At 36.7% G+C, this 26,978-nt stretch overlaps 1 protein-coding gene and 1 long non-coding RNA gene across 3 annotated transcripts in view; one reads left to right on the top strand and one right to left on the bottom strand.

The window, feature by feature from the left end:
• The window catches only part of LSAMP (limbic system associated membrane protein), a 609,585-nt gene that overhangs the window by 112,702 nt on the left and 469,905 nt on the right, over window positions 1-26,978 (bottom strand). The gene's annotated exons all lie outside the window — the stretch shown is intronic.
• On the top strand, window positions 17,554-22,573 carry LOC148113313 (uncharacterized). Its single transcript, XR_015734407.1, has 2 exons — window positions 17,554-19,803; window positions 19,950-22,573. It is a non-coding gene; the product is annotated as an uncharacterized LOC148113313 (long non-coding RNA).

Genomic DNA, 26,978 nt, shown 5'->3' with positions numbered 1-26,978 from the left:
TTTGTCTGTTTGTCAAACACATTCATTGAGATACATAACTTCCCTTTGCTGATGGGATATTTGTAACAGAACAATTGTAATACAGTAAAGCTGTATGAGACGAACCAGGTCCTCTCTGTTTAACCTGTCTTGTGAAGACAAAAAGAAATGGCCTTTGAGAGCACAGAAGTTGCAATGTACTATCAACCCTCTCCCTGTCATCCATTCACAAACTAGTAAGCATAGTCTGCAAAGATATTTTCCCCAATTAACAGTATATTTAGCATATGGATATTATTATTAGAAGTAATATTCTGGGCTGTAAAAAATGTAACACAGCAAAGAGATGCAGAGGGTTCTTACTCTTTGATATTAGCTAATGACAAATTTGGCAGAGTTTTTATAATGTTATAACCCCTCAGTATTGACATGTGATGTTCCCTTTTCTCCCCTATGTCTTAATTTTCTCCATAGCATTTGTTTCTTGGAAAATGATTTTTTTGCATGGAAGGCGAAACCTAGTCTTATAATGTTAGATTCAGATCTGAGTTTTCTAGTCGATCTAGGCTGTGTTTTCATGATACACTGAACAAGAAATGCTCTAACAGATAGAATAGAATAACAGAGTTGGAAGGGACCTTGGAGGTCTTCATGTCCAACCCCCTGCTTAGGCAGGAAACCCTACACCATTTCAGACAAATGGTTGTTCAATCTTTTCTTTAAAACTTCCAGTGTTGGAGCATTTACAACTTCTAGAGGCAAGTTGTTCCACTGATTAATTGTTCTGTCATCCATTGCTTCTTGTCCTGCCCTCAGGTGCTTTGGAGGATAACTTGACTCCCTCTTCTTTGTGGCAATCCCTGAGATATTGGAACACTGCTATCATGTTATCCCTACTCCTTCTTTTCATTAAACTAGACATACCCAATTCCAGAAACCGTTCTTTATATGTTTTAGTCTCCATACCCTCATCTTTGTTGCTCTTCTCTGCACTCTTTCTAGAGTCTCAACATCTTTTTTACATCATGGTGACCAAAACTGGATGCAATATTCCAAGTGTGGCCTTAGCAAGGCATTATAAAGTGGTATTAACACTTCACATGATCTTGATTCTATCCCTCTGTTTATGCAGCCTAGAACTGTGTTGGCTGTTTTGGCAGCTGCAGCACACTGCTGGCTCACATTTAAATTATTGTCCGCTAGGACTCCAAGATCCCTCTCACAGTTACTACTATTGAGCAAGGTACCACATATACTGTACCTGTGCATTTTGTTTTTTGTGCCTAAATGTAGAACCTTATTCTTTTCACCATTGAATTTCATTTTTCATTAAGCTTATCTTCTGGAAAGTTGGCTATTCTTGCCAGCTTGGTGTTGTCTGCAAATTTGATGAGTTTCCCCATCTATCTCCTTGTCCAAATCATTGATGAAGATGTTGAAGAGTTCTGGGCCTAAAACAGAGGCCTGGGGTACCCCACTGCATACTTCTCTCCATGTTGATGTAGTTCCATTGAGGACCACATGCTGAATGCGGTTGGTCAGCCAGCCACCACATCTGGTGGTGATGCTGTCTAACCCACATTTTTCTATCTTATCAAGTAGTAGGTTATTTAGGAAACTGCATCTTAACCTAGAATGTCAAACTCAGCAGGCTTAGTACATAAAATAGATCTCTGTGTTGTATAAATCCTCTTCCCTAGAAAACTGAGTAAGTCATGGTTATTTTAAAGATCAATATCCATATGATCAGAGCCATTGCAAAGATAAGAAGGAAGAAGAAAAAACCAGTGGTGAAATCCAATTTTTTTTACTACCAGTTCTGTGGGCATGGCTTGGTGGGCATGGCAGGGGAAGGATACTGCAAAATTCCCATTCCCTCCCCACTCCTGGGGGAAGGATACTGCAAAATCTCCATTCCCACCCTACTCTGGGGCCAGCCAGAGGTGGTATTGCTGGTTCTCCAAACTACTCAAAATTTCCACCACCAGTTCTCTAAACTGCTCAAAATTTCCGCTACTGATTCTCCAGAACCTGTCAGAACCTGCTGGATTTCACCCCTGGAAAAAAACCAATATCAACATCTGGGAGAATATACAAATATAACATTTTTAATCAAGTACCAATTTCCCCTCTACTGCATCATTTGATATATATATATATATATATATATATATATATATATATATATATATATATATATATATATATATATATATATATATATATATATATATGTAGGTCTTTGGTTATTCGGGTCTTCTCCCACGTAAAATTGGAAGTGTCTTGGCGACGTGGTAGATAGTGTGTCCTAGGGAGCCATTGGATTTTCTGTAGACTAAGACATCCAGGAAGGGAAGTTGGTTGTTCGCTTCTGTTTCCATGGAAACATGGAAACTATCTACCAGAAGAAAACACACACAAACCGCTATCTGCACGCACTCTCACACCACCACCCTGCCCAGATCAACTCTGTAGCCAAGACACTCATTTCCAGAACAAAACGCTTAGCTGACGAACAACACCTAAAAACCGAACTACACACTCTCACTAACATATTAACATCCAATGGATTCCAAAGAAATAAGATCACCAACCTAATCCAAAAAGAAACCCCCACTAAAATCCAAGACAGAGAACAAGAAAACGGCAAAGCCTTCCTCCCATACATAAAAGGCACCACAGACAGAATAAGCAAAATCCTCCACAAACATAACATCAAGACAGCATTCTGCACAAACCGAAAAATATCCACCATCCTAAGGAACCCCAAAGTCAAAATTGAGTTAGAAAATCAAGGAGTATATGAAATCCCATGCACCGCCTGCCCCACCACATACATCGGACAAACCAACAGACGAATAAGTGCACGCATAGAAGAACACAAGAACTCAGTCAGAAAAGAGGAACCAACTTCTTCCCTGGTCCAACACCTTAAAGCCACAGGACATGATATTGACTTTAAAAAGACCAGAACTATCGCCAAAACTGAACACTTTAACAACAGAATAATCAGAGAAGCCATCAAGATAGAAAAACGCCCACACAGCATGAACAAACGAGACGATACCTCCCGCCTACCAGCCATTTGGAAACCCGCCCTTATTGACAAACGAGTCCCTAACACGACGAATGACACCAGACCCACACTCACGAGAGCCACACAGGATGTCACCACCACACATCCACGCAGAAAGCAGACTCAAACCCACACTGATAATGAGCCACGACCAAGGACCAGATGCCAGACCGCAGCTGCATCATTAGCCACTTTAAACCCCTCCAATCCATACATGAAGCAGACTGACACCCACCATGAAGAGCTCGCACGGCCACAAACACGAAGCCAAACAACAACAACGCAGCTCACCAGCTCAAATCCCCCTGCAACTCAGACTAAGCTGAGCACAACCAAGCCCCCACCCAAACAGAACACACCCCCAGCCAATCAGAGCACAACCAACCCCTCATCCAATCAGAGCACAGCCAAGCCCCTAACCAATCAGAACACACCTCCACCCAATCAGAACACAGCCAAGTTCCTACCCAATCAGCTCACACCCCCAGTAGCAGTTAAAAGGAAGAGACAGCTGTGATCTCACATTGCTCCTGGAAGCACGAAGCCGAGAACACCAGCCTGAAGATGACGAATGAGACTTCGTCGAAACGTCGCCAAGACACTTCCAATTTTACGTGGGAGAAGACCCGAATAACCAAAGACCTACGTACAAACACCCGATATATATATATTCTGGATAATCAAAGAATTGTAGAATCAAAGACTGAGTATTTGCTTCTGTTTGAATGTCCACAATTAGGCAACACTACTGTGAAAACTAGATAAAATAGACTGAAAACACAGAATGGAAAGATGAAAGATATTAGAAAAAGGGTTTCACTAACAAGATTTATCTTTCCTCTCTTTCACACTTTCAGATATGCTGTTTTCCCTCTTCCAGTTGTTGCTGTTCAGAGAAAAGTAAAGTAAATTGCTTTTTCCTTGTCTCACTTCTAAAGAGTCTGTACCAAGTCTCAGTAAGTATGCAGGTGATTATTTGGCATTGTCCAGAACCATTATGCTGTCGACTGTCAAAGAAAGTAAGATTTATAAAATCCATGCAGTTAGACAAAGGCAAGAAGACTTCTGCTTCAGCTTTTAATAACTATAATTATTCTGAACAACAACAAACATGGAAATCTTCATAGCAGATATAAGCATTCTTGCAAATCTCAGATCTAGTTACAAACCTCGTTTTAACTTTCAGCTATTCACAAAACTTAATACGATGTCTAAATAAGCTGCTTCTGCGTTTAAATAAAACTCAAGCAAATTTACTTCAATGAGATACCCTTCATTTTGGCTAGTTCCTTGTTGACTTAAGTTCATATGGCACTATAGGCCACAGAGACTGATCCACTTCCTACCACTTTAAAGATTTACATTTTTAGAAGGATTCGGAAAGATGGATGATGTTGGCACCCCCTAAGCTTTGATGCTTTTCCCCACAGCAGGCATTTGTATCATGTCTTCCAACAAAACTCTGCTTCTGCTCACCTGTTTAACTGACAATGGAGAGGAGATGGAATAACATTCTTCAAACACTGTTAGAATGCTACATATGGCATGGTCTCCATTTTCTTATCTTTCAGATACTGGTGTTTTACATTATATCATTCATCCAAGTACAGGATTTCACATGACTGCCACATGTTACTCTTACCTTCTAAGAATTGACATAATACTTGTTTACAGCAAGCAATCAAAGATGATATGGAATTAATTGATTATATCACATTATTATATTCCTTTTTTTTTTTACAATCCCACCCCAAATAATTAGAAACCCAGATACCTTTCTGCTAATCTCTGAGTTCTGTTCTTTAGCAACAAGTGAAAAATCACTGGTTCTAATATAAATCTTTGGTGAGAAGATCACTGCTGTTTACATTTTTGCAGTGTCAGAACTGTTCATATCTTTCTGTTCTTTTCTTTATGCTCTTTAGCCAGTAACTCTTTAACCCATAAGAAGAACTCACCTTAACCTCTAGTTGCCATGGTTGCACTAATTCTAACACAGAATATGATATTGTGATTTTCAAGATTTTTTGCTCTGCAACTTTGGTTTTCAAGGTAAACCTCTTCTTTTCTTTCTTCTTCTTCATTTTATAAAGATTCATCTTTGGACTATATTATATTTGACCCTGTTTCCAGGGTCAAATGAAACCATGTTTCTATCTTGCATTATATCGGGGCATCATCTAGAATTAAATTCAAAATAGTTTTTTCTTTGGTTAATTCCAAAATCAACTGTTCTTAGATGTAATTTAATCTGTCTAGCAATTTTAGTTTTATATGTTTTATACCTGAAATCCTCAAATACAACAACATTTTTGCAGTGTGTATTTCTCTTGCATTATCAATTTCTTAGTATCCTGAATATTTTGATTATACTCAATTTCTTTGGGAGTTTTGTTTCCATTACTGTTTCCATTATTGTTTCCATTGTTACTCTATCTACCATGCTGAATAACACACGGTCCATAATACATTTCTTGCTTCCTTAGAGGTACAGTGCCTTAATTACCATATTCAGCTGGATATCAATATCCATCAGGTATGCTTATTATATTTAGGGTCTTCTTTAAAACAATAAGCTTATAACATTGTCTCTAATATTTAAAATTAGTATGGAAAAACTGTCTGTTCAAACATTAAAAACTTTCCATTTTTTTCACCATTCCTTCCTGATTTAACGCATAAAAAACAAAACAAAACCAAAAAACACTAGTGGGTTAAAACTGACATGTCTCTTTTCTTTATATTTTGGATTATGACTACTGCATTCCAAACAGCATGTCCATTAGTAATATGGCAAGTGAATTTATACAATGCTAACATGATTGACTTACCTGTTCCCTGAATATCTATCATAGCAGACATGGTCGCTCACAAAATACCCATTTTGTTGATACTGCCAATCATTCTGATGGGAATGTATGTAAATATAATGTTTTGCTTTGCAGCATGCCATGTTTCCATTTATTTATTTAAAAAGGATAACTTAAAATATTTAGTGGGAGAGAGAATGTGTCTTGGAACAAATTAGGTTAAGAAGTTATTTTTGTAGCACAGAAACAAATGTTATCAGAAAATTACTTTTAACTTTTAGATATAATCTAGTTTCAATCACTTGCTTAACATGATTAGTTAAGCTATATGTATAGGACTGGAGGGGGATACATCCACAGATTTAACTGATATTGTTTACTCCTCTGTTATGACTAAACCATCACAATTTTCATTTAATATTTCTTAACTTTCAATGAAAATTGGTGGTTATTGAGCATACGTTTTGCATGCAATTATGATGGTGGTGGATGTAATGATAAATGATGATTAAAATAAACTTCCACGGCAATTTGTAAGAGCTAACTGTCATGTCTGTATAGGAAAAAGCAAGGACTGGTTGCTTAAAGTTACAACGGTAACAATAATGTCTTGTGGGAAAAAGGCTGTGTTTGCAAAAGCAGAACATTAGCGTGGCATTTAATATATCATGCCATGCATTAAAACTATTTACTGATGTGCCTGACCATTTCACCAGTACCTGCCTGCATTAATGTCTACAAGACAAAAGTCAATCACAGTGAATAGAGAACATCTATGTCTATGGATAGACTGAAAGCCTTCTGTAGAAACCTACTACCATCATTATTATGTTGTTCTTTTGGGTTAGTTTTTGACTGTTTTTTTTTTTTTTTTGCAAGATTTCAGAAGTGGTTTGCTATTACCTTCTTCCTAGGACTGAGATAGAGTGACTGGTCTGGTGCTAAGGAAAAACTAGAAAATACTGTTTCCCAGTTTCTAGCCCAATGCTATAACCACTACACCAAAAAGGCTCTTGTATTAGGGTTGCCAGGTCTGCTTCCAAAAAATAGCGGACAAGCGGGGGGGGGGGGTGTTAAGTAGTAAAAAAATTTAAAAAAATTTTTACAATTAAATTATATATTTTCTTACAAACATTTTAACACGTATTAAAATAATCACTTCAAAACTTTACTTACAATTCAAAACATCAAATATATTATAATAATATGTAAAATATTAAATTACATTTTAATTTCATCATAAAGCTTTTGAATAAAAAAAATGTCCACTATTTTGTGAAAAAAAATAGTGAACATAATGTGAAAAAAGCTGACTGTCTGCTCAAATAGTTGACACCTGGCAACACTACGTTGTATTTCTACTGCCAATGATTATTTCCCAGATTATTTCCCAGTCACCCCAGTCAAAAACATAAATGAAGGAATTCTGTAGAAATTTGAACAGTTTCTTACAAACTCTATTGTAACAATTTATGCTTACAAAAATCAAGGCTATAATTCTATGTACAGTTGCTTAGTAGTAAATATAAGTAAAGTTTACTTCTGAGTAAATATACCTAGGCTCAGCTTACATGATACTACTAGATCCTATATCTTTCTGTTTTTGTAGCAACAGATTTATTATGATTGAAAATTAATTAATAATTTAAATTTAAGATATAAAAAAGATGTGAGAAATATATAGAGAGTAAGGACTTGGTATTTAAAAATATTAAGCATGAAAATAAATAAGATGAGTAAAACTGAGGAGGAATAGAAATGAAGGAAGTGATTCACCAAGTGAATGGATGGCCTTACTCCTTGGGCATATTCTTCAGTTGAAAATCCTGTAGAGATTTTGACTGATGATGCACAAGAGAATAAAGCTCTCCCTTAAACATTTGTATCCTCAAATTATCAGCAGGAGTGAATAACTTTAGTTTGGGAATTGCATATGACTACTGAAGGGCTGTTTCTTCACTTTGTTCCTGTCTTTATATAACAGTACTATCTATAGCACTATCTTGCTATTTAAAGAGGTGATAAAATAATGTAGGGCAAAACTAGTCAGAGTAATTTCATTTCTATGACAGAATGCCTATAACTGCTAAATTTCTTCATATTAGAATCTGCAAATGAGGAAAGCTAAAAAAACAATGAAAACATAGAAAAAAGTGAGAAAAAGAGAAAACATGATTATTTCTCAAGTATATTTTAAAGTGTATTAATTAAACATAATTAAGTGTAAAGACTGTTTTTATTTCAGTATTGTTCTCTTGCTCTGCCATGTGGTGAAAAACCGCCCAGTTATATTCTTTTCAAAGAGAAAACTCATTAGATTCTTGAGTTAGAATATCCAGTTTTGACTAAAATATAAACCAAACTAAATCATCTCTATCAAACAATATCATGATTGCTGTATTAGTGAAAGACATATTTTGACTGTTGGCAATATAGATTGTGAACTTGTTATTTTTCTAGAGATATGTTTTCCTTAAACATACAGAAATGACAGAGATTTTCAGGTTATATTGCAATTTATCTTGGAAGTAAATGACATTCATAATGATTGTAGTTATTTAGTCAAACAAATAATCTTGTATATACTAGGAACTAATATTCTATAAGCCAAAATATAAAAAGTACAAACGTAGGCTTAAATTGGAAAATTGATATAGCCAAGCCTTGTTAAATTTGCTTCAGAAAAACTTTGGGAATATTTTCCAAAGTATGCTTAGAAGTATAAATAAAAACGCCAGTTCTCAGTTTTCAAGAAACATTTGGAATTTTTGTTAATTTGTACTTTTTTTAAAAAAAAGAGTGCTACAGCTACTGTTACATTTTCTGACAAACTCAGTTCCTGTAATTGTATGATCAAGGATGTACAATAGAGTATAGGAATGTGTAGAAAGCATGGTACTAGATAAATAGTTTGAAACAGTTCCGGTTTTACCGATAGTAAAACCGGAAGGAGGCTCCGTCCACTGACCCGGACGTCATCATAAGTGATCTGCGCAGGTGTAGGCACGATGCAAACCGGTAGTAAAGGTAAGTAGGACTTACCCCTGGTTTGAAACCTTGTGTCCTCAGTGTGCCAGCTTTGATCCTTGGTATCTCAGATCTCTCTTGCTTGTGGATGTTTACAAAAGATTTCTCATGTTCAATGTTATTGTAATTTATATCCAAATGAGTAACTTGAAGGGTTCCCCATGCACAAATAGAGCTTTACTATGATTCTACTAATTAAAAGGTTTCATTATTTATAGGTAACATATGCAGTTAGCACTTCCTTAAGAAAGGTGCACAGTAACTGCGTAATCTGAGGAAAAAATGAATATTTTGCTGGAATCACGAAGCGACGACAGAAGCTTGTGAAAAGATATATCTTTTTAAGAAGATTGTGATAGGTGGGCATGTTCACGCCCTCTGAACTAGCTTTTCTGCTTCATATCTGAAGTGATGCAGTTCTCTGAAAATAAAACTTTTGCAGTATTTAGATGTCACACATAGACACAAACACAGAAACATGCACACTTATAGTGCTACCTTCATGTTCCAAAGGCTTTTAAATAAAGTGATTCCATTGACTTTTCTCTCTGGAAATGGCAGGAGTGGCCCACATCTCCCTTTGATTTAGTATGTTTCAGCAGGAAATTTTCAACTCCTAGCAACCACATAGATTTTCTTCATGATAATATATCCCCAACCTTTTCTTTCAAGATTGCCATTAGTGCACTCATTTCCAGTGTAACTGAGTCTAACCACCTTGCTGTTGGTCACCCTCTTCTCTTTCCTTCCAACTTTCCCAGCATTAGAACTTTCTCTAGGGAGCTAGGTTTGCACACAATGCATTTGAAGTAGGATAATTTGAGCGTGGTCATTTGAGTGTGCCTTTACTCTGCCTTGATTTGTTCAACAATTCTTCTGTTTGTTTTCTTGGCTGTCCATAGTGTTCACAAGAATCTTATTCAACACCAAAATTCAAAGGCATCAAGGACCTGGTTATTTACGGGACCATCTACTACCACCAATAGCCTTCCACCGGCCAGTACGCTCCCAAAGAGAGGGGCTCCTCCGGGTGCCATTGGCCAAACAATGTTGACTGGCGGCCCCTAGGGGGAGAGCTTTCTCTGTGTGGGCACCTACGATCTGAAACGAGCTCCCCCTGGAGATACGGAGAATCCCGGATCTGTGCACCTTCCGTTGTGTGCTCAAGATTTTTTTATTTCATCAAGCTGGCTTGGCCTTAATCTTTTCCCCTTTTAAATGTAAATTTTAATTTGTTTTTAAATTATTGGGTATTTTAAATTTGTCTCAGCCAAATTATTTAATTCATTTTTATTCTATTTTAAATTTTTGTATTTATGTGTTTTATTCTGTGGCTATTCACCGCCCTGAGTTCTTTGGGAGTAGGGCGGTATATAAATCCAATAAAAACAAAACAAAACAAACAAACTCTTCCTAGCCTGTTTCTGTAAAGTCCAACTTTTGCTTACATTGAATGTCACAGGGAATACCATGGCTTCCACAATTCCAATCTTTGTAAGTAGAGACATTGCATTTGGCTTTTTCAAATGTCTCCTGTTACTGCCAATTAATTTTCAAAAGAAAAAAAAATCAGCATTATCCTATGACATAATAAAATGTTCTCAAAAATTGTTTCCTACTTTGAGAATAAAGTAAACCAAAATGAAAAACAAAACAAAACCAGAAGTTTCTTTGGAAAAATTGGAAGAGAAATTTAAGCAAAGTATTTAGACTAAGCTTTCCCTATATCTTTTCAGCTTTGAATATCTCTAATTTGAATCTATGTATATTAATCAACCTCCACTGAAATAAAGTTTAATTTAAATGAAAGTTAAGCAAGATTCCCAGAATTTGTTTTAATGCTAAAGAACATTCTTTATATACTCGCTATTGATAAGAAAATGCTTTAGAGGACATATAGTGTTTCTGGAATGCTAGTAATAGACTGCAAAATTGTTCTGTGTGCTTGAAAGAACCCCTGTTTCTGACAGATGGCAAGATTTCAGATATATATAAATTTAAGCATTTATCACTTTAGTAATTAAGCATGACTAAGTATATGGGCACTTTGGTGTAAAAGCAATGTCAATTGAAAATGAGGGTAATTGGATTCTGACTTCTAAAATTTCTGTAGCAATTACCATTGCTAAGGAAGTATGCCTGCTAAGTATAGCATCGAGCGCTGTAGGGAAACAGAAGTAGCCAGATGCACGATTGGCCTGAAGGCAAAGTGAATAAGTAGCCAGATGCAAGAATAGCACCAATCTACGTTGGCTGAAGATTGGGTTGAATTTATTAGGCTTTCTTTGAAATCTCAGAAGACTCATCTATAACCCTTGTATGTATCTCTGTATAAAATCTGTATCTGTATCTGTATCTCATATAACAGATATATGTCTGTATGCCTACAGACGGACTGCATGACATATGGTTTACAGAAACATTATAGTGTGCTAAATCTGTAATAATGGCAGGATAGAAAATCTATTACATAGTTAGAAGATTATACCCTGCTGTGAAGCAAGCAATTGCAAAGGGACTGGAGCATTCTGGATAGCAGGTACATAAAGGTTCAGCAATAATTTACTGTTTCCTATAGTTGCTGTTTGCCCAAATAAGAACAATTTGATCTTTCCAGATTTATAATAATTTATATATGATGATAAATTTCTCTAATGACTTCGAAGCCAAGCTTGTTACTTTTAAACTGGGTTCTTATATCAATTGGCTAGGATTTTACTGCATGTTAACTTTATATTGTTTGTGATCACAAGAAACCAGAACCATGAACTGAAGAAGATTCTGTTGTTAGAAAAACTTATTGTCACTTTTTTTAAAAACTACCTTCCGAATCTTTTATATGTGTAGTTATTAAAACCTTTTAAGGACAATAAAAAAATTAATACAATGTAATATAGGAAGAAAAAAATAAAAGCAAAAAGTGCAAAAAAAGAAAAGAAAAAGTTAAAGAAAAGTAGAAATAAAAAATATATTAACCAGTAAGTTAAAAGTACAATTACTACCAGAGAAGTGGCAAATGTTTTATAGGTGGCATTTAGTACCAGCAAGATTGGCAAAAATGTACCCCAACCTATCACCCCAATGTTGGAGATGTGGTCACAAACTAGGGACATACTACCACATGTGGTGGATGTGCCCTAAAGTGAGGAAATTTTGGTATAAAATTAAAGGGTGGTTGGAAGAGATTACACTCCAAAAGATGGATTTTAAACTGGAGATGTTCCTCCTAGGAATGATTGATAGAAAAATGGAAAAAAGTCTGTATTATATTATATTGCATATTCTAACGGCGGCCAGAATTGTGGAAGTCGACCAATACACCATCGGAAGAAACAATAATAAAAAAAATCCTCGAATGCGCCAAAATGTACAAATTAATGATGGAGATTAAAGAAAGAGATGACTCGGATTATTACAAAGTGTGGAAGAAGTTCTACATATGAAAACAGAAATCAAATTAAGAAATAAGAGTATAAAGTGAAATTTGATATTAACATACTGGATATAAATGTAAATAATGATCCTGCTAACAAAACGGTTAATTATGAATATTTAAAAATAAAGAGAAGGAGCGGGAAGATAAAAGTTAAGAGTAAAGACAAAAGTCGATGCAGAAAGTTATAAAATTGTATATATCTGTTGTTAGTATTGTATTTTAATGTTTGATGTAAGTGTATGTGTTTTTGTTTTTTTCCCCTCTTGTTTTCTTTTGTTATTATGTGTTTGGTTTTTAAAATGTAAAATACTCAATAAAAATTATTTTAAAAAATAAAATAAAAGTACAATTACATTTAATCCCTCTTTGTAAAGTTACATCATACTTTTCTTTCTATAATATACCCTATTTAATCATGAAAACCATAAGTCACAAGTTCATTTTTTTTCATTTTTATACAAAAAGCCCACAAGAAGTTTCTAGTCACCAATAAATGTTGATAGTATCTTTTTTGGTAATTAAAGAAGTTAGTTTCTTGGTCTCAAAAAGATCTGACAATTTTACCAACCATTTTTCCATGGTGGATCTTTCTAATTGTGCACACAATGATTTCACCACAGTAATCATGTGTTTAAGTACTCTTCCATGTTTTTTTTCTGTTTATTCATTAGTCTTATAAGGAAGCATTCTAGCTTCAGTTCAATATTAATCCTTAAAATCTTCAGTATCAAAGAATGCATCTGAATCCATTTTTTAAATTTTTTTACATATCCACCAAGCATTATAAAATGTCCCTTATTTTTATTAACATTTCATTTGAAATGCCTTTACATATTCAAGATAATTTCTCTGACATGATATACCAGACCAGAATTTTTTTAAAAAATGTATTCTTTTTTCTCTTTTGAAAAGCACTTTTTATGACCTTTACAATTGCTCTCATTCCTGTCTGACTATAGCAACAGCAATAGCACTTAGACTTATATAACGCTTATATAACGCTTTTCTCATTCCTGTCTGACTATAGCAACAGCAATAGCACTTAGACTTATATAACGCTTATATAACGCTTTTACCTCTCTAAGCGGTTTACAGAGTCAGCATATTGCCCCCAACAATCTGGGTCCTCATTTTACCCACCTTGGAAGGATGGAAGGCTGAGTCAAACTTGAGCCTGGTGAGATCTGATCTGCCAAACTGCTGGCAGCCGGTGATCAGCAGAAGTAGCCTGCAGTACTGCGTTCTAACCACTGTGCTACCGCAGCTCATTGGAACTATACTATAGGGAATTATTTCAGATGTTGGGGTAAAGAGCCTATTTTTAGTGCTCTTTACATTTGTAAATTGTAATAAAGGATCTTGTTAGTATTATCAACTCTGCTTCCAATGTTTTGAAGATTTATAGATGGGACCAGACCTACCAAACTTTTACTCAACCCCCCAAAAAGGAAATGTACGAAGTCCTTTCCTGGCCTTAGGGAAAAAAAAGAAAAGAAAGGAAAAAAGAAAGAAAACTAAGCCCTACATGCTCTTGTGAAAATAAATGTTACATGACTCATTGTAATGTAAATAGAATAATGCTCTTGCATACATGAACTTTTTAAAAGACCACTGAAGGTTTTCATGTTAAAAAAAAAAATCCAATAGTCCAAGGTGTGTATCTGTGTGTGTGAAGAAGCGGAATAATCTACAACATGGGTGTCAAACTCGCAGCATCACATTGCTCCTCACGGGGCTGAGGTGGCTGTGGCTTGCATGTGACACATCTGGCCCGTGGGCTGTCAGTTTGACACCCCTAATCTACAACATACAGTATAAGAAATGCAACAGCCACTACAACAGGCAGAAGATTAGCAGAACACAACCATGAATGTCAACTAGTAGTCAAAAGACATGATGAAAACTTTATGTCACAACAGAGAGACAGGGTAATGATATTTTCAACTGGGAAATTGTGAGCATGCTAGTCCAAGGAAATCCAAAAATGCTAGGAAGCTTTGTTTGGCATTCAGACAACTCAGCCATCAATGGACACCTAGAGATAAACCACGTTCATACAGAAATTCAAAGGAGACAATAAAAAGCTAAAAAGGAAATAAGAAGACCAGAACATCTCCTCTTTAGATTCAACATTGAGATAAGCAGCAATTAATGTCAGGCAAAAAAAAAAGCAAGCAGAAAACAATACTCTAATCAAGGATCTACCAAGCATAAAGCACACCTCAAATGGCAGGGCAAGCTGTAGTATATAAACAGGAAAAAACTCCACACTCACTGGCACTGATGATATTACCTAGTAAGGTAATGAAACATCTACAAGCAAACAACCAAGTTCAGAGAACATCAAGGATTCCACACTTGAACACTGAAATATATATATTCTCTTCTAATAGATCTTTATGATGTTTCTAAGTTTATTACTCAATTCAAATTCAGTAGTTGATGACTAGTTGAGTTTTTACTTGCACAAACTTATTCATATTCAGACTGAATAATTAATTCCACTGCTACCTCCCAACCTTAGAATATAGGCTGGAGACTCCAGCTGACATGAAATATGCTAGCATCCCCCCTTGATAGGAATGTGCCATCAAGAACACATTCTATCAATACTTAAGATTGCATGCAGCTAGTTTCCTGTTGCTTCTAAGTTCAAAGGATTGGCTCTGACATCCAAAGAAGTTAGGAAATCAATAATGACATGAATATTGAATCAAGACACACAAATTACTATTGCTTTGTAATTTATAGCTTCAGTTAGCTTAATCTTTAGAGTCACAGTACTGTATGAAGGTAAACCAATAAATTCTGAACATATTATGGATGAAGAATAAGATGCCATGAAAAAAAAATTACTTGCCTAAGATATAGTAAACTATGATATTGACCATGATATTGAATATATAACTCTTGCTTATTTGTATTACTTTCACTAACTGTAGACTTTCCTTGTCTGTGTTTAATTTTGTGTTGCAATGCCTTCTCTGCTTACCAAGCTTTGAAGTTGTGCAGTAATTTCTCTGGCAGATCAATAGTATTGGGGAAGTTTCTTTTCTTTTTAAAATACATTCCTTTTTTTAATGGAATGGCAAAATGCACTGGCTAAAATACTACAAAATTCAGAATACAGCATAATAAAAGATCCAGGAAAGACACATATACACTTGGATGTTTGCTTTTACACAAACACACAATTTCATGCTTGTCTTTATTGACCAATATTTGGAATCTAATGTAATTGGAAATAAATTATGAAAAAGCTACCCGATTTCTTAAATTAACAAAATGCTTTCTAAATCACAGAGTGTGTTCTTCAGTATTTGGAACATCATCCCACTGGATATCAGATTGCCTCCCCTTCCACCCCCCACTCCCCTTAGTCTTTCATAAAGCCTTAAAGTCACCAGTCAGGGCCGTGATGGCGAACCTGTGGCATATTTTTTTTAAAATTTGATTTATATGCCACCCTTCTCCGGAGACTCAGGGTGGCTTACAATGCATTAAGCAATAGCCTTCATACTTTTGTATATTTATACAAAGTCAGCTTATTGCCCCCACAAACTGGGTCCTCAATTTACCTACCTTAGAAAGGATGGAAGGCTGAGTCAATGTTGAGCCTGGTGAGATTCGAACTTACAGTAATTGCAGACAGCTGGTGTTAATCACAATGCTATCAGTCTGCTGAGCCACCAGGCCCTGGTGCTGAGCCACCAGCATGTTTGCCAGACGTGGCATGCAGTACCCTCTCTGATGGCACGCGAGCCATCGCCCCAGTTCAGCTCTGCTGCACATGCATGCCTCCCGCTGGTCAGCTGGTCTTCAGGTCTCTGCCACGTATGCACTGAGGGGCGGGATGTGTGCGGGGGGCGTGTATGTGTGGCATATGTGGGGCACGCATGCATGCATAGGGAGGCAGGGTGCATGCAGAGGTGTGTGCACGCATTGCATTTTGGGGGTTTCGGCATGTGCTTTGGGCACTTGGTCCGGAAAAGGTTAGCCATCACTGAGCTAGGGAATCTGGCTATGAAGTAAAACCTGTCTACTAGTCACAGTTGTGTTGACTGTTTTTATACCTTGGCTGTGGATTATGTTATATGGTTTTTATATATTTTAATATGGTATTTTGAGTTTTTTGTATTGTTTTTAATTGTTGCAAGCCATCCAGTCATACATTTGAAATGGGTGGTTATGGCTATATACAAGGGTGATTATTGCTATATAAATTAAAATAATAAACAAACAAGGAAACACACAATAATGTAGACTTTCTTTTCTTCCTTTATATACATTTGGAGAATGAAGGAGTTAAATATAATTTTAGCTTCTATTCTCCACTCTGGTAACATTAATCATTTGTCCTATACTTCTAATTCATCATCTATTTATAAAGTCAGAAAGGACCACTTCCTGAGATATGCAATAGGAGAAGAAATTCTTTCAAGAGGGAAAAAGAAACTACTTTAAAAGTTTTTTTTAAAAAAAATCATTATTCATCATTAAAAATAATGTATGTCTTACCAGTTGCTCTGAATTTTAAATGTTATGGAAAAAAATGAATGTGCCAATAGTTAGTGCCATCAGTTACTGATGACACATGTTACATGGACAAAATGTACAAAGTGCATACTGAGTGTAATTGCTCTTGGTGTATTATTATTTCTCCAGCTGTTTTTGATGTAATAGTTGAATTTACTGCTTTCCTCATTCTCACATTGTGATTCATACAGTCATGATCTATGAAAAAGTTCAGTATTTCTCTCTCTCTCTCTCCCCAGCTTCTTCCTGAAGGGAAAGGAACTTTTTTTTTTACAAACCATGAAATTGAATTTTTTTTTTAAAAAAAATTACAATATCTCTAAAACTGAAATACTACTGTGATATACAGTAAGGCAATTCAAATAAAATACTGTATACGTATTTTCCATAATCATAATATGGTTATTCTAAAATTTATGAGGTCTCTCTCTCTTGCATATTTTATGCAACTTTTAGAACACTTTCAGCTGATTTCAATTCTCTGAAGCAATTAAGAGTTTTAAGATAATTTTGGATGTGCATGGATTCTTAGGCAAGGTTTATTTAAATGTCCAAATGTTTACATCTCTGAATATTAGTAAAACCAGTACATTTGCAAGAGAACTGGGTCCTAGATAACAATGATTGGATAGAAGAAGCAATGGCTGACCAAGGATCATGCTTACTATATGTGAGATGTGAGCTGGGGACTAAAGGCTGCTAAGTGTCTGGGGCAAATCACATTGGTAGGAATGGGAAGATCCCTGGTGCGCAGTGGTTAGAATGCAGTATTTGCAAGTGAACTCTGCCCACAGCCAGGAGTTTGATCCTGACAGACTCAAGGTTGAGGCTCAGCCTTCCATCCTTCTGAGGTCGATAAAATGATTGTTGAGGATAATATGCTAATGTTGTAAATCACCCAAAGAGTGCTGTAAAGCACTATGTGCTGGTATAGAAGTCTAAGTATGATTGCTATTTCTATTTAGGAAGAGGTATTTGTGATATAAACATTTAGCCCTTTGAGAATGACTGACTCAAGGAACAGACTGTAAGGACCTTACTGTAACTGTACCAGTGGTGGGTTGCTCCCGGCTCTGTCCGGTTCTATAGAACCGGTAGTAAAACCAGTGGGAGGCCCCACCCACCTGCCACAACTTCATCATGGGTGATCTGCGCATGTGCAGAAGCGAGTGCTCACTCCCATTGCGATCCAGTAGTAATGGTAAGTAGAACCCACCCCTGAACTGTACCTTATTATTATATGGCATCATCATTTTGAAAGTCTGTAAGTCCTTCCCTTCCCTGTTAATAGATAAAAGAAACAGGGCAGACCATTTTTGAGTTTGTTTCTTGTTTAGGGTAAGCTGATGTTTTTGTCTTGGCTGCTGCATGATTTCTTCAAGGCTGTCTCCATACTTCTCTACATGATTTTAGGGCTTACATTGCAGATGTGAGCCATTTGCCATCCAACTGGAAGCAAAGTAAGTTTTATGAATCATGGATTGCTCCAAAGCCCAGAAAAGAAAAGAAAACATGGAGGCTGCATTTGGGCTCTGGTTTATGTCTTTCAGTTTGTTTTTCAAAAATATTGTTTGTTCATTTATTATGCCATTTTATATTCTGTCCAATCATCTTGTCTATCCATCACTATTTGAAGGTAATAGATAGCATAAAACATACAAAATAAACAATAACTATACAACTATCTAAACATTAAATATTGTAGATTACATTTAAAAAACCCCAAAGATAAAAAAATACTTATCAGTGCTCTTATCAGTGCTCTCCACATAAGGATGATTTAAGCATATTTAACTATATACAAAATTCCAAAGGTACAACACCATAACATTGGTGGGACATTTTACACATTTACTAAATGACAACACAGGGCAACCTAGAGGGTAGAGAGACTATTACCCAGGGACGGGACAACTGCAAAAGGTTCTAGGGCATTTCATATCTCTTGGAGGAAGCAAATTAAAAGTTAAGAGTTAGCTGCACTACATGTTGTTTCAGAATACTGTGATACTTTCCATTCTTACAGATAAATCTGGTGTGTGAAAGTTAAAAAGAACAGAATAGAGGCCAGGACTCAATATTCATACATCATGACAAAGGCGACCCTGATTTCAGGTTCTAAGAATAATCTTCCTTTTCAGAAAGTCCTTTGAGACGAAAAGAGCAAAGCTAGGTGTTAAAAGTCACAATAAATATTCTCCATCTAATCATACACTCCTGACGTAACACTATTCTGATTTGTGCTCATTATAAAAGCCTAGGATTCTAAAGAAAAAATGCCTATGTGAAAATATATCTGCACCTGACTTTTCAATGTTTTTAAAAACAGTTTTCTGTTAAAAACAGCATGCTGCAGAGCAAAGCTTTATCCATTAGCAAATGAATTATTTAGAAAATAAATGGATATATCTTTGGGAATAACCAATAGGAGGGAGAATAATCTGATTAATTTGTGCTTTGTTACTGACTATGTCTCCAGAGGCAGAAAGGTTTTGAATTCTCATCAGTCATTCTATGATAATTCTAAATGTGCCCAGCAATCATCAAAAATTGGGGCTTGATGTACTTTATCATCAGTGTCACTTGATCAAACCCCATTTAAGCACTACACTTAGAAAAGAACATGAGCAAACTGAGGCAAGATCAGCTACCAATATGGTAAAAGTTCTAAAAACCAAATCCTGTGCAAAATAGAACTATAAAAAAGCAGACTGAGGACAGAAATATAACAGTCTTCAAACATTATAAGGATTGTTCCACAGACAAGGGAATTGACTTATTTTACCCACAAGAGGGCAGGGCCAGAATCTGTGAGTTAAGAGCGGTTTTTTCACAGTAAGACTCCCAGCTAGAAACTTTTATGAGTTTTTCTTGATTCTTCAAACAGAAGCTGGATCATGTTCTGTCAAAGATGTTTCCAGGGTACCCTGCACTGAGCAGTGAGTTGGATTGGATGACCTCTGTGATATCTTACAACTTTATGACTCTATATTTTGTCTTATCATTTTTGGACTATGTTATTCATTCCATTCTCATTTTATATATTTTTGATCATACAAATAACAAGTTCTCATTCCTTGAACAGGATACACTGAATGCATTGAAGAGCTGGCTGTTTTCCTGTTGTGGTCTGCCAGCAGCCTGTGGATCTGGCACCGGAGTCGGGCAGTGAGGAGGCTGGGAAGGACAATGGGCCAGTCCTGGAGTCAGGGGAAGGCCTGGATGAGGGCTCTGCGTTGGAGGCAGAGATGGGACCAGGGCCATCTGGGAGCGATGCACAGACTCCGGAGCCTCCAAAGAGGCAGAGGAACAGGAGGAGCCTGTTCCTAGTGCACACATGCGAAGAGCTGCCAGAAGGCAAGAGCAGCTGAAGCAAAAAGGACAACTCAGGAGTAAGGCCAGAAGATGATTGGCCACTCCCATAAAGCTTAAAAGAGCAGCAACAGCCATTGGGTTCTTTGTAGAAAAGCAACGTTGATTCCAGTGCTTCTTGTCAGCGTCTCTTGAACTTTGTGGGGGTTTTGCCAAGAAAAGCCTTTGGCAGGTTGCCAAAGACATCAAAGGTTGGTGATAAGGCCGACAGACTGGTTATGAAGAATTTGTTTTGGAATAAACTGAGAATTAATTTATTCTCAGCTGCTTTAATAAAATAAGTTTGTTTAGGACTGAATTGTGTTTGGTAATCACTACTTGGGCCTCAATCTCAACATTTCCCAAGTCCTGTTAGGGTAGATGGTTCCCCTTGTTGGGATTTTTGTGTGTGTGTGTTGTAGACATTTTTGTATTGAATGGCTGGAGTTAAAATAACAAAATGTATTTGAAGGCCCAACACAAGCCCATTAGCAATTGCCAGTCTCTGAAAGCCTCTCATGGGTTTGTTGCCTATTGACCCAAAATATCTGTTAAAGCTACTTGTATCAGGTTTTATGTAATCTCCCAACACTTCAGCCATTGATCAATTTTTAAGCTTGATTTGGCAGAAGATTCCCTTACCTAGCTTGGCTAGATTAGGATCTTTACTGTATATAAGAACAAAGCCTCTGGCATCTTTATCCTGTTGCGGGCAATCAAGTGTTTTGTATGCAGTTTCATTCTCAGTGGTTGACACTTGAAGTGTTTTCTTCCCTCCTTTCTACTTACAATGACATATACATGTCATGGCTTTTGGTGTCTTGATAATGGAGAATTGTGCTATGTTGACATTACAGCCATATATGGACAACAATCATTTGTTCCTGCCTTACTATTTATAATCTTTAAACCACTTCTCTTCCCCACCCCTTCTTTCCTTTCATGGGAAGTGTCCAGTGTTGCTGCTTCTTCTGATCAGTTGGGGAAGTTTGTTTCCTTGCATCTTGATCTTTTTCATCTGAAACTCTCTCCACATGTGAACTCTCCCTATCATCTCTAGGTCGGACTATTTCAAATACTGCTCATTAGTTGTGCTATTGTATTCTTCTTTCTTGAGTCAGAACTGGAAGAAGCTTATTCTGTAGCCAGTGAGATGGCTTAGACTTGTAAGAATATTGCAAATATTAAAGGTTAAAGGAAGCCTAATCTGCTATATCATAAGAATATTCCAGTTAATAAGCATTTCACAGAACATGTCCTGCTTCACATTTTTGGTTCTCTTCTATTGGGTGTGTGCAAGGTAGCATTCCAGGTTTAGGAGGAAATACTAGAAAGTAAAGTCCATTTCCTGTGTTGTCTGGAAGCTGTGGGCAACTGGGTACAGGATTGATCTGTATTATTGCAGGGAATGGTTCAATAAACTTGATATCAGCTTCTTAACAAACACATGGAGAGAAATAGCTGATAGCAAGCTGGTATGATAGCCAGTGGTGATGTGGAAATGAGTTTCCTGTGAGGATAGTCAATAGAATGCTTGAAAGTGGTTTTGGCATAAATCAGTTGATTCTTAAGGAGGCCAGACATTTCTGAAAAAAGCAGGAGGTGTCTAGAACAGAAGAAATTGGGAATTGTTTGGTAGAAAAACTGAGTAGCCTGAAATGATAATTGTGTGAACTGCATTTTAAGCATGAACTAAATCCTTATAAGTAAATGTGTAATTATAGGTAAAAAGATTTGCTGGAGTTTTTAGTCTTTATGATGATATTGCTATTATATAACATTTGTCTCCTCTATCCAGGTATGGCTGAAAGGCAGAAGACAGGTGATGCTTTACTTCCAGTAGGTGATACAGATCTTTAAACATGTTTTGTGAACTATCGGTTTTCTCAGAAATCAGAAGATTGGGCAAGATATAGTTCCAAACCAGTTGGATAGACAAATAAACTGTCTGGAGGTAGAAAGGCATTCACAGGAGGAAACAATCAACTACCACTAGAATGGTATTCGGACCTTTGACGTATAGTAGTTATAAAGTCCAAGGAAACTATATCTTAAAGCCTCTGTCCATAGGGAAGACGATATAATAGCCTACACTTTTTTCCCATTGTTTGCATGGCAAGAGAGGTATTATGATGAAACAATTCTTGGCCTCTGGTCCATCCAGAGGTAAAGTGATGTCATCCTACTCCCAATGAATATATAGCTTGTAAGTCCCTTTCCCAGGACTTTGGGAACACTAAATATAAAATGCATTAAAATCTTGGTGTTTAGCTGTACTTGGTTGTAGAAATTCTTGCATTCTGTTATGGTTGTGAGTATGACAATTGGCCATTAATAAACTCAACTCTATAAAGAGGATTTCTTTCTTTCTCTTTTCTTTTTACTTTATATTAGAATTATTAAGTTTTTAATTTTTAAGAAAAACTTTAATAAAAATTATATATTATAAAAATAGACTCAGCTCTCAAAGGTAATTTGATAGGCTGAGATGACAGAGTCAATGTTGCTGCTTATAGCAGAGAATTAACTAAGTTGCCTATTACTGCTAGTTCAATGCATATTTCTGCTTGTCTGGACTTCACTTAATTTTTGGTTGTTCTAATCTCTGAGGTCTGAGGAGATGATGTCACCTCATTTCTTGACATGAAAAATGTGCAACAGTTAGGAAATCTGTTTGCAGAAGGCTTTGCTTCCTACTAATGCAACACCTTTGGGTGCTTTTTAAAAAAGCAATTTTAGCAGGGCAATCATGTGTGAAATACCCAGGTTCTCCACAATATACAAACAGGTAAGAAATTTCTGATGGGTGATTGAGACTGGGTTCTACCATTTTAATTGGTATGCATCTTAACAAATGCTACATCATTGTTTGCCAACTAGAATGCCTTTTCCTTTTTGCCATTTATCTTCTCTGCTATTAATAATGGAAGGCCCAATAATTTTTATTAAGGATTATATTAAACAGATAAAACAAAACCTACACGTACCTTATTACTCTCTTTTAAATACAACCAGATATATCTTCATTCCAAATCTCACCCATTTTCTATAAACTCATTTCTAATTCTTCAGTTCTCCTTATTAATCAGCAGACTTCCAGTGAAAATGAATGAAAATACCTAACAACATAATATATAATTCTCCTTTCCAATTAGTCTAACCCTCCCATCTCTCTCTTAACACTATTGAAAAAAAAGCTATTAAACGTGTACCTCACCATAAATAATAAATGCTTATTTAGATACCAAAAATAATGCCATAGATTACAAACTAATCCATTACACTAGTAAACATTTTCAAAGGAACAACTGTTGAATCCAGATAATTATTAAACATCACCAAATACAACAACACATCATTAACCATAGTCAAAGATACCCTTCTTTTCCCCTTCTTCTTCCCGGACATCCCACTGATAAAACTCTAACTCTGTTCTACTGTCTTTGCCTCTTCCGAAGTCCTTATGATCTTTATCCAAGTTCATTTGAAATTTCCATCAAATAACTCCAATCTCTTACTGTATAGTATTGTAAATTTCAATTTATAGAAGCAGTCTACACCACTCTTTTCATACATTATTTGCATATCCTTTTGGATTTTTGAATAAGCATTTAAATCCATTTGTAAATCCAGTATTTACACCTTTTAAGTTGTAATTTTAAAGTCCACCATTTTGGTCTCAGTCAGTAATGACTTTAAAAAATTGAGCACTTTACAAACCCACAGATACAATATTTCCTTTAAAGTGGACATCATGTGCTTTAGTAATCGACCTTCAAAGTTTTGTTTTGCGTTTGAAATGTAAACAAGGAATTTTTCCCATACCAGAGAATCTTGCTAATTAATTTTAAAGTCTTCAAATCAGTTTCACAATGTCTCAGTATTTAAAATGTATTTAAAACGTTCCAGAAATTGAACTCTAAAGTTACTTCTTTGCTATATGTTAAAAATTTGCAAAATTAAAATATTACAAAGCTGAAAAGGCATAATTTTCTTTCTTTTTAAATGGATTGAAGAGAAACTCATCTAGTGACTGGTAGGCTTGTGAATCTGAAGGTTTTCAATCTTACAGAGGCAATTAAAAAAGTAAAGCTCTAAAGTGATTAAAAAGATGGAGTTTGGTCAAACTTTGACCAAACTTTGAGTTCATGAAAGGTTGCATTTACCTTTCATGATGAAACCTGTGACTCCCAGCTGATTGCAAGTGGCTGTAAAACATACATTTCTGCAATCTACTCATTAAAAAAAAATCACCTATTTCGAGGGAAATAAAGACAATCTCCAGATTTGTTATTATTTGTTCCAGGGAGAATTTCGGCAGTCTGGATTTCACATCCATCTGCCTTTTTTGACCATAATTCTCCTAAAATCTGCACAGTGGAGAAAAATGTGTGGGCATTAATTTGCCTTGTGTCACCAGAAGTTTAACATTGCACCAAACCTTATGTGAATCTGAGCTATATATGTGGTGAATATGATAGCACATGGAACCCTTGATGTTTCATTTATAGTTTTTCTATTAGATTCCCAATATTCCCATTTTTATTGCATGTGTATTAATGTTATTCAGTTTCATTCTCCTCCCCCTGACAGTGCTTGAGCCAAGAAATGTGCTTGTTTGAAGACTATGTTCTGATTTCTAACCAGTGGTGGGTTCCTCCCGGTTCCTCCCGGTTCCGCCGAGCTGGTAGCGGTGACGATATGATGTCACCGAACTGGTTCTCTTTGTTCGGGAGCTGGGCTCTCCTGCTCCCCACCCCCTCATCCCTCCACATTATTCTTACCTTTTATTTGACCCTGCCTCCAATCTATTGCTGCCTCCCGAGTCCTAGCTGATCGGCCTCCTGGATGCACGGCTGTCTTTAGAAGAGCATATGACGGCCGTGGCCAGGGGGGCTTTTTATCAGGCCCGCCTGATTCGCCAGTTGCGTCCCTTTCTGGATCGGGATTCCTTACGCACAGTCATTCAGGCACTCGTCACTTCCCGCCTGGACTACTGTAATGCTCTCTACATGGGGCTCCCCTTGAGGAGTACCCGGAGGCTCCAACTGGTGCAGAATGCGGCCGTGCGGGGGATTATGGGAGCGAGGGGTCGCTCCCATGTGACACCTCTCCTGCATGAGCTGCATTGGCTTCCAGTGGTCTTCCGGGTGCGCTTCAAGGTGTTGGTTACCACCTTTAAAGCGCTCCATGGCATAGGACCTGGGTACTTGCGGGACCGCCTTCTGCCGCCGATAGCCTCCCACCGTCCAGTACGCTCCCACAGAGAGGGACTTCTCAGGGTGCCGTCGGCCAGGCAATGTCGGCTGGCGACCCCCAGGGGGAGGGCCTTCTCTGTGGCAGCCCCCGCCCTCTGGAACGATTTGCCCCCGGAGATAAGAAGGATATCGGATCTTCGGGTCTTTCGCCGAGCCCTGAAAACTCTTCTTTTCCAGCAAGCAGGGCTGGCGTGAACCCCGCCCCCCTTTTTTAGTTTTTAATGGTTATTAATTGTTTAGTTTTAATTTGTTAATGGGTTTTAATTCGCACTGTTTTAATTCGGGCCAAAGTATATAATTCTTTTAATTAATTTTAAATTTTGTATTGTTATGTATTTTAGTTTTGGCTGTGCACCGCCCTGAGTCCACCAGGAGAAGGGCGGTATATAAATTGAATAAATAAATAAATAAATAATAAATAGAAGAAAAAAACTGTTTAAACTTGCCGCGGGGCTTCAAAGGGCCGCCCTACAGCTGATCAGTGTTAAAAGGCAGTTTGGTGGTAGACCAGTGCCTCCAGAAACAAATGAGTAGACCGGTGCCTCCAAAAACAAATGAATTGACTGGTGCCTTCAAAAACAAATGAGTAGACCAATGCCTCCAAACACAAATGAATAGACCGGTGCCTCCAAAAACAAATGAGTAGACTGGTGCCTCCAAAAACAATTGAGTAGACCGGTACAGCTCTGCAAGCAGTTAAAAGCCTGGTAGACCAGTATCTCTGCTAAATCCTAAAGAATTGTCACATGATCATCAAGCCACGCCCACAAAATAAGCTACACCCACAGAACCGGTAGTAAAAATTTTTAGAACCCACCCCTGTTTCTAACACTTCTCTTGCTTTGTTTACTCAGAATCTATATCTCTTTCCTACAGTTTCCTAAATTACAGAAAGATTGCACACATGTATTCACTTTCTTTTTATGGTGTTCTACTGATATGTGCTCACATTTGTTTTACAAATTGAAAAATAAGGCTATCGGTTGCATGTTATAAACAACCCATTCTATTCTCCTCTCCCTAATTTGATTTTTGAAAGCTGCTCCTGGTTAATGTTTGCTCAATTGCAGTATTAATATTTAATCTTAAAACAATATTGGAAAGCCTATATGAATAAATGTACTAAAATGTCAATATTTCCTTCTCTAAATATAAGTTTGCTTATGTATGAATTTTTATATATTCCCACATATGTATGTGTTTGCAAACGGAGGCTGTAGAATGCATTTCCCCCACCCCCAGGTATTTTCAATCATTTTCAATAAATCAACTTTCACTGATGTAACTAGCCTTATTGGCTTTATGGAGTCATCATGATTGATAAACTTATTTTACCACATCATTGGATGATGCATGTAATTGGTTTTATAATACTGAATGATTAGCAGTTTGCATCAAATAACTACTGACTTGCTGTCATCTACATGCAATGAATTTGTATTTGGCTGTTTGCTCAAGATTACAAAGGTCATGCAGTGAATTTTTGTATTTAGTCAATATTGTCC

Source organism: Pantherophis guttatus, chromosome 5 (assembly GCF_059756535.1).
Source record: "Pantherophis guttatus breed Tessera chromosome 5, ASM5975653v1, whole genome shotgun sequence".
Lineage (NCBI taxonomy): Eukaryota > Metazoa > Chordata > Lepidosauria > Squamata > Colubridae > Pantherophis > Pantherophis guttatus.
Note: the sequence above shows the minus strand (reverse complement) of the source record. Positions and strands in the feature narration are given on the sequence as shown.